This window comes from Aegilops tauschii, chromosome 5, assembly GCF_002575655.3.
Source record: "Aegilops tauschii subsp. strangulata cultivar AL8/78 chromosome 5, Aet v6.0, whole genome shotgun sequence".
NCBI lineage: Eukaryota > Viridiplantae > Streptophyta > Magnoliopsida > Poales > Poaceae > Aegilops > Aegilops tauschii.
Genome location: NC_053039.3, coordinates 83,938,799 through 83,946,974, shown reverse-complemented (window position 1 = coordinate 83,946,974; position 8,176 = coordinate 83,938,799).

Sequence of the window (8,176 nt, the reverse complement as noted above, 5' to 3'; positions counted from 1 at the left end):
ATCAAACCTCTTTGCAACTACTTCTCTTTGTTCTCAGCAGCCCGAAGGATTTTTCGAGTCTCAAAGTCCTGTTAGAACTCCCGCGCTTGCTCCTTTGGAGCCAAATGGATCTGAATTTCGGTAAGATAATACAAGAATCGTATTTGGTTGGGTTCTAACTCTGCTATTCAGTATGGCGCGGGTGTGATACCGGTGAAGAAGCGAGTAGTTGACAGTCAGGGAAGTAGATTCCTTTAAGGAGAGAAATTCATTGGTTTAGCCGTTAGGCGGAGCTTCTTTACACGTCGGTAGCGGAACAGCCCAGGCTGCTTAATATGCTCTTGGCACAAAGGTAATAGAATGGGAGTCTGACGACACCCGGTACTCGGGATCTCCTGCTTGAAGAAGCAAGGAATTTCAATTACTCAACCGTTGAATAAAATAAACTAGATACCCATGTTTCCAATATTTACTTCTCTTTACTTGCAGGATCTGGCCTAAGTATAAAGTAGATTTGCTGCACAAGCTCAAGTGTAGGAGGAAGCAGGGGTGGCGAACAAAATGTTGGTATGGAAGATCTCTTGCTCCCCCTGAAGGGTTCTTAGATTACCAAGTAAGGGAGGGAGGTAGGTACCATGGTTTCCTTCTTTTATTGAATACCAGTAACGCGAGTAAACATTTAAGTGAGAAGTTAGGTAAGCGTTGGCAATGGCCAAAGCCTTTACTCTTTACTTCTTGACTATAGTAATAGTAAATAATGTCACTAGATTTCGGCATAAATACTAGCCAGGTACCATTTCTGTAACACCCCAAAATTTTGACCTTGTTTTATTAATTAAAATTTTGCCAGGAAATTAAATTTTTATTTTTCTGGATTTCTCCTTTGATTTCAGAACCCCTCTTCCCTTTAATATTGTGAGTTTTTCCCTCAAGTGGAAACTTTCTTTGGACTTATGTGCCCTCTTTATAAAAACAATTCTTTATCAGTAGATTTTATTTGCATAATTATTTTTCATGAGCTTTATTCTTTTAAAATGATCTTTCATAAAGTTGGAGCCCCTTTTTGCACTACAACCATTTGATAGATGCTTTTAAAAATTTCCACCAAAATTTGGGGATGTCATGTGATGGTTCCACATCACTTTCATGCAAAAATATCTTGTGGTCATTGGAGATTTTGAGCCCTACATCAATTTTTCAAATCTGGTCCAGTGGGTGTTTTTGCACTACAACCTATTTAAATATTCTTCTAAAAATTATTCCAAGTGTTTGGAGATGTCTATTGATGCTCATAACTCAGCCTCATGCAAAAACCCAGTGTTGTTCTTTGAAAAATTTGAGTGAATCATCTTCATTTCCATTTTGGTCCAGTCTGGTGTTTTGTACTGCAACCCCATTTTATTTTGCTCTAGTACCTTTGAGCTTTTTCCTACCTATAGTTCTCCTTAACAAACCCTTAAGTCCAGGAGATTGGACCCATTGGCATATTTTGGTGCATGCAATGATAGCCTTTAGTTTCTGCCCAAAACTGGTTTTCTCAAAAACTTACACTATCAAGTTTCTGTTTTTGCCAAACTAACCTTGCCACCTTCTTTAGCTCCTAAAGAGACTAGGTTCTGGAGAGTTTGGCCACCCCAAGAGTTGCCTAGATGCCCATGGCATTCTGTCGAACACCCTGTGTGCAGAGACAATTTTGGCATGTCCTCTGGTTTGCATTGTGGACTTGAGCCCCTGACCCATCCAGCATGTCCACTAACCTCCCAGATGTCTCTAACCCTGGCCTGTTAGCTGCCAGCCTCACCCAGGCTCCCTAGCGCGCACTGGCATTTCGTCGAACACTTGCTATGCGTGCTCTGGGCGCGCCCAGAGCGCACGTTTTGCACGCGCGCGCACTGAGTCGCCGCGCCGCACTGCCACCCTCGACGCGACCCGTCCCTGGCCCCTGCTCACCTGCTGAGCAGCGCACTAGCCTCGCCCACTCCCCACGCCAACCCTGGCGCCCCACAGCGCCGCTGGCAGAGCTCTTGGCGGCACGCCAGCGTCGGCAGCGGGTTCTGCCGTGGACGGCGCCGCCCAAACCGCCCACGCGCGCCAGCTGCCCCCTATGAACAGCCCGAGCTCATCCACTTGCTAGTCGGCACGCGTTCGTCGCTGCCACGATGCCCTGCAACTAAAGCAACGGCGACTCGTCGTCGATCTTATCCCCGCCGCGGAGCCAGCCCCGTCACGCTATAAAAGGAGGCCCCGTGCTCCTCCGAGCACTCAGGCAACCCCAGGCCACCCCCTTGGTTTCCCCTTAGCCAGCAATCGTCGGGGAGAGTCCTTCTTCCTCGTCTCCGGCCAGCTCGACCGCCGCCGAGCTCTGGAGAAATTCGTCGCAGCCAGGCCCTCCCTTGCCAATCCAACACCACCAAGAGCTTCCCCGTAGTCAGGCGGAGCTGCCTAGCGCCTCAGCTTCGACCAAGGACCACCGGAGCCCCAAGTCCACTTTGCTCCCGAACCTCCGTCCGCCGCGGAGCTCGCCGCCGGTGACCTCCTCCGTCCCCACCTGCCTAGCACCCATCGGGAGGACCGCCCCAGTCTGGCGGATCCATCCCTACCCTCGGGACCCCGTGGGGAGCTGCCGTTCGCCGACGGCGATCGCCGGAGCCCCGCACCGCTCGGGCAGAGAGAAGGGAGGGAGAGGAAGAACGGTCAAACCTGACCAGTGGGCCCCCCTGGACCCACTATCAGTGACCCGCGCGGCCGTTCTCTCTGTTTAAGTGAAAGCGCAAAGATCCAGAGTACGTCACCTCTGCCTTGAAAGCGTATTTTCCCCGAAGCGTTTTCCTTTTTCTGTTTTTATTAAAATAGAACTTTAACTGATGTTTGACTGGCTATAACTTTTAAAATAAAACTCCAAATGAGTTGATTCTTTTTCCTACCTCTCTCAAATTTCATCTAGTTTATTTTAAGATTTATTTCAAAAATATTTGAGACAACTTTTTGTACTGTTTTTGAAATATGTGTTGTTTGTATATTTCTCAAAATAGGATTTTTGGAGAATAAGGCAACCTTCAAAAGTGCACCCCCACATGCATACACTTGAAGGCAAGCATTCTGAAACCTGGTTAATATTTTTGGATGTTGTTGATAAGTTTACAACATCAACTTGACTTGGAGCATACGCTATTTTATGTGACGATAAAAATCATATGCATGAGTGCATAGTGGAGTTTTCTTTGCTGTGAGAAATGGATATGTTGGTGATGGTATTCATCCTCGAAAGCTTCCCTTGCATACCGGAAGGAAGCCGGGAAAGTCGTGGTCTTGGGTAGACACGGGCTTGTCCCTAGTACCTCGTCGGGACGAGCATGTCCGGTATGGCATGGTGAGGCTTGACGAGTGATAAGTCTACCTGTTAATGGAAATACTTATGTTATGCTAATCATGCAGAGAATACTTGAACCTCCTGAGTCGGCCATAGATTGAGTCTTGTCCAGTAACCCCCATACTTGCTTTGTACTACCACTTGTCCCTGCCATAGGTAGGGTACGGTTCAGTAAGTTGTCAACCCCGTACAGAGAGGCCGTGATGAGGGTCCCGTGGCCACGGATTAAAGCCTGTCATCCGGTCCGGGGCATGGGTGTTTCTGGTTGGGACCGAGAGGGGGGCCACCCCTTAGAGCACGCGTATAGAAATTTGATCCCATGCTACATCGAGGTTGTAGCCTCCCCACTTAGAGTTTGGCTTGACAGGTGTTGTGGGTGATTCCAGACATCGGTGAGTTAAGCTGGTGTGTGCAGGTCAGGAGTGTTCTCAATCAAAAGACCGTAGACGAAATTTGTCCCGATGGACTAAAGAAATCCGTTGACCGTGGGTAAAGAGTACACCCTCTGAAGAGATTATACATCTATTCGAATAGCCGTGTCCATGGTTAAGGACTACAGTCTGGGATAGGTCAAGTGTCGGTCTTAGTGTCGGTCTTCGGAGGAAAAACGGCTAAATCAGAACCTTGATTATGGACTGTGACATATGTGGATTATGATCATTATTATTGTGTACTAACCATTTACTTCATTTGTATTTTTGAGTACCCCCAGGATGGTTCTACCTCCTGGATACCCATTACCATTATTCTATATAAGCCCTTTATGTGGTGTCGCATAGACGCCCGACTGTGGCATGCCTGTCATTTCTGTTATTTATAAGCCCTTTATGTGGTGTCGCTCAGACGCCCGACTGTGGCATGCCTGTTATTTATAAGCCCTTTATGTGGCGTCGCCCCGACGCCCGACTGCGGCATTATTATTCTTGCAGTTTCCTCTCGAGGAGTCATTCAGACCCTCGTTTGGCACCCAGTATTTTATTTTTGGTTATTTCTAACCACAGGTGTGCATCATGGGTTTTCGTATATTTCGTGACAGACGTTGTGATCACATAATAATCCGGAGCATGTTTGATATATTATACCCGTGTTCCTGATGTTTGCGAGTACATTCAAACGTACTCACTGGCTTGTCCCTGGCTATTGTCTTGGCCAGATTTCTTCCGCGGAGAAGAGTGTTACGACGACGGCCCCGGAACCTACGCAGTGTTGTCAGCAGCCTCGCGAAGATAGGAGTTATCCTGGTCAGCTGTTCTTGTGGGAAATGGAGTCCCATAGACGCAGATGAACCACAAACCGCTTCCGCCATCAACCACTAGAAACCAAGTGTTGTACTCATAGGCCACAATGGTCTTGTACTTCATATTTTGTACTTTGCTTGGAATTCTTGTATCAAGTTGGTGCCTCATCAGCTAACAGTAATCCTGGGGCTGGTGAGCACAAAGGCCGTTTTCAGGGAAATTAATATCCCGAAAATCCAGTCGTGACAGACTTGGTATCAGAGCCAGGCTGACCATTGGCTAACCCTATCTTAGCCAGGTCAATAAACTTAGGTTGACCAACCCACCAGACCTTAACCAAACCCCAGCCAAGCTTCTCGCGTAAGATAGCCACACAGTGACCCCGACGCTTTTGGCAGTCGGTGCCCAACCTATCAGCTTAGCCTGTCGATCACGCGCCAGTGACCGACACCTAATTTGTCTCATTCGCAAGCGTGCGAAGGAAGACTCCGCCACTTTTTCTATAAAAAGGCCACGCTAGCCTCAACCCAGCACATCACAGCCTCTTTCCCAAACCAAGCCACGATGCCTGGCCCCATTGTTCACAATGAGACCACAGCAACCAACCTTGGAGGTTTCGTGACCATGCTCGCAAACCTCACCCGCCGTGCCTATGCATTAGAGGAGCCCCCAGAATATGTTGTGTACCAAGAGCTCATGAACGGTGAGAGCCATCAGTTCTAGGCCACTGTACACATTTATGGTAGGGGTCTATCGCCAGAATGCCCCTACAGGTTCACGGGAAGGACCACTCCCTTGAGCCGCAAGCCATCCAATTGGCAGCTCGAGAAGCTATAGTCCAACTCCGGCATTTGTCGCCCAGAGTTAACTGTCGCTCGTTCTACTACTACCCCAGTCGTAACGGGTATGGTAGGACGCCCCTAGTTGCCAACGGAGATCACGAGACGGATCCTGCACTATTGCATCTGGTGCGCTATGTGAGTGCACTCGAGGGACTATTCGATCAAATCACCCTTGATCTGATCACAGCTCGTAGAGAACTGTTTCGCCGAGCCCTGGCGATAGGAGAAGTGGAGCCCGACACCGACAACCCAGTCGTGCTGTTCGGACACCCGATCGAGCCCTTGAGGTCTGCCCCAGCCATCGACCAAAATACTTTGATGTCCCCAGAAGTGCTTCGTCGCCTTTTGGGAACACACTCCAACGGGATTGTGGCCAGCAACCCCCGCGATGGTCATCACCGCTACCCCGACCCTGCAGCCCCTCAACCTCATCCGGCTATTCCCGACGGTGAAACCCGTGGGGAAGATTCGACGTCCTCTAGGCAAACCCGCTTAGATATTAACGGAGTAGACTAAGTCACTCGAATAGTAACGAGCCTTATTATTTCTACGCCTTGTAATTGTGTGATCCTGTATCGCCATTATCAAAGGATGTCTGCTTGTGCGCCCCAGTACCAAAGACGATTTCTCCGGACCCTGTCCTTTTGCCGTCTTTATTATAAACGTCATAGCTGTGTTTATTTGTGTGTTGCAGCTTTATGTTTGTACCCAAAATTCGTGCTATGCGCAAACTCTTGTTTTCAACTTTTGGGTGTATTTTTTTTAAAATCAACCCTTAGCAAATCTCGAGGACGAGATTTTTTTTCTTAAGGGGGGTAGTGTTGTAACACCCCAAAATTTTGACCTTGTTTTATTAATTAAAATTTTGCCAGGAAATTAAATTTTTATTTTTCTGGATTTCTCCTTTGATTTCAGAACCCCTCTTCTCTTTAATATTGTGAGTTTTCCCTCAAGTGGAAACTTTCTTTGGACTTATGTGCCGTCTTTATAAAAACAATTCTTTATCAGTAGATTTTATTTGCATAATTATTTTTCATGAGCTTTATTCTTTTAAAATGATCATTCATAAAGTTGGAGCCCCTTTTTGCACTACAACCATTTGATAGATTCTTTTAAAAATTACCACCAAAATTTGGGGATGTCATGTGATGGTTCCACATCACTTTCATGCAAAAATATCTTGTGGTCATTGGAGATTTTGAGCCCTACATCAATTTTTCAAATCTGGTCCAGTGGGTGTTTTTGCACTACAACCTATTTAAATATTCTTCTAAAAATTATTCCAAGTGTTTGGAGATGTCTATTGATGCTCATAACTCAGCCTCATGCAAAAACCCAGTGTTGTTCTTTGAAAAATTTGAGTGAATCATCTTCATTTCCATTTTGGTCCAGTCTGGTGTTTTGTACTGCAACCCCATTTTATTTTGCTCTAGTACCTTTGAGCTTTTTCCTACCTATAGTTCTCCTTAACAAACCCTTAAGTCCAGGAGATTGGACCCATTGGCATATTTTGGTGCATGCAATGATAGCCTTTAGTTTCTGCCCAAAACTGGTTTTCTCAAAAACTTACACTATCAAGTTTCTGTTTTTGCCAAACTAACCTTGCCACCTTCTTTAGCTCCTAAAGAGACTAGGTTCTGGAGAGTTTGGCCACCCCAAGAGTTGCCTAGATGCATGGCATTCTGTCGAACACCCTGTGTGCAGAGACAATTTTGGCATGTCCTCTGGTTTGCATTGTGGACTTGAGCCCCTGACCCATCCAGCATGTCCACTAACTTCCTAGATGTCTCTAACCCTGGCCTGTTAGCTGCCAGCCTCACCCAAGCTCCCTAGCGCGCACTGGCATTTCGTCGAACACTTGCTGTGCGTGCTCTGGGCGCGCCCAGAGCGCATGTTTTGCACGCGCGCGCACTGAGTCGCCGCGCCGCACTGCCACCCTCGACGCGACCCGTCCCTGGCCCCTGCTCACCTGCTGAGCAGCGCACTAGCCTCGCCCACTCCCCACGCCAACCCTGGCGCCCCACAGCGCCGCTGGCAGAGCTCTTGGCGGCACGCCGGCGTCGGCAGCGGGTTCTGCCGCGGACGGCGCCGCCCAAACCGCCCACGCGCGCCAGCTGCCCCCTATGAACAGCCCGAGCTCATCCACTTGCTCGTCGGCACGCGTTCGTCGCCGCCACGATGCCCTGCAACTACAGCAACGGCGACTCGTCGTCGATCTTATCCCCGCCGCGGAGCCAGCCCCGTCACGCTATAAAAGGAGGCCCCGTGCTCCTCCGAGCACTCAGGCAACCCCAGGCCACCCCCTTGGTTTCCCCTTAGCCAGCAATCGTCGGGGAGAGTCCTTCTTCCTCGTCTCCGGCCAGCTCGACCGCCGCCGAGCTCTGGAGCAATTCGTCGCAGCCAGGCCCTCCCCTGCCAATCCAACACCACCAAGAGCTTCCCCGTAGTCAGGCGGAGCTGCCTAGCGCCTCAGCTTCGACCAAGGACCATCGGAGCCCCAAGTCCACTTTGCTCCCGAACCTCCGTCCGCCGCGGAGCTCGCCGCCGGTGACCTCCTCCGTCCCCACCTGCCTAGCACCCACCGGGAGGACCGCCCCAGTCTGGCGGATCCATCCCTGCCCTCGGGACCCCGTGGGGAGATGCTGTTCGCCGACGGCGATCGCCGGAGCCCCGCACCGATCGGGCAGAGAGCAGGGAGGGAGAGGAAGAACGGTCAAACCTGACCAGTGGGCCCCCCTGGACCCACT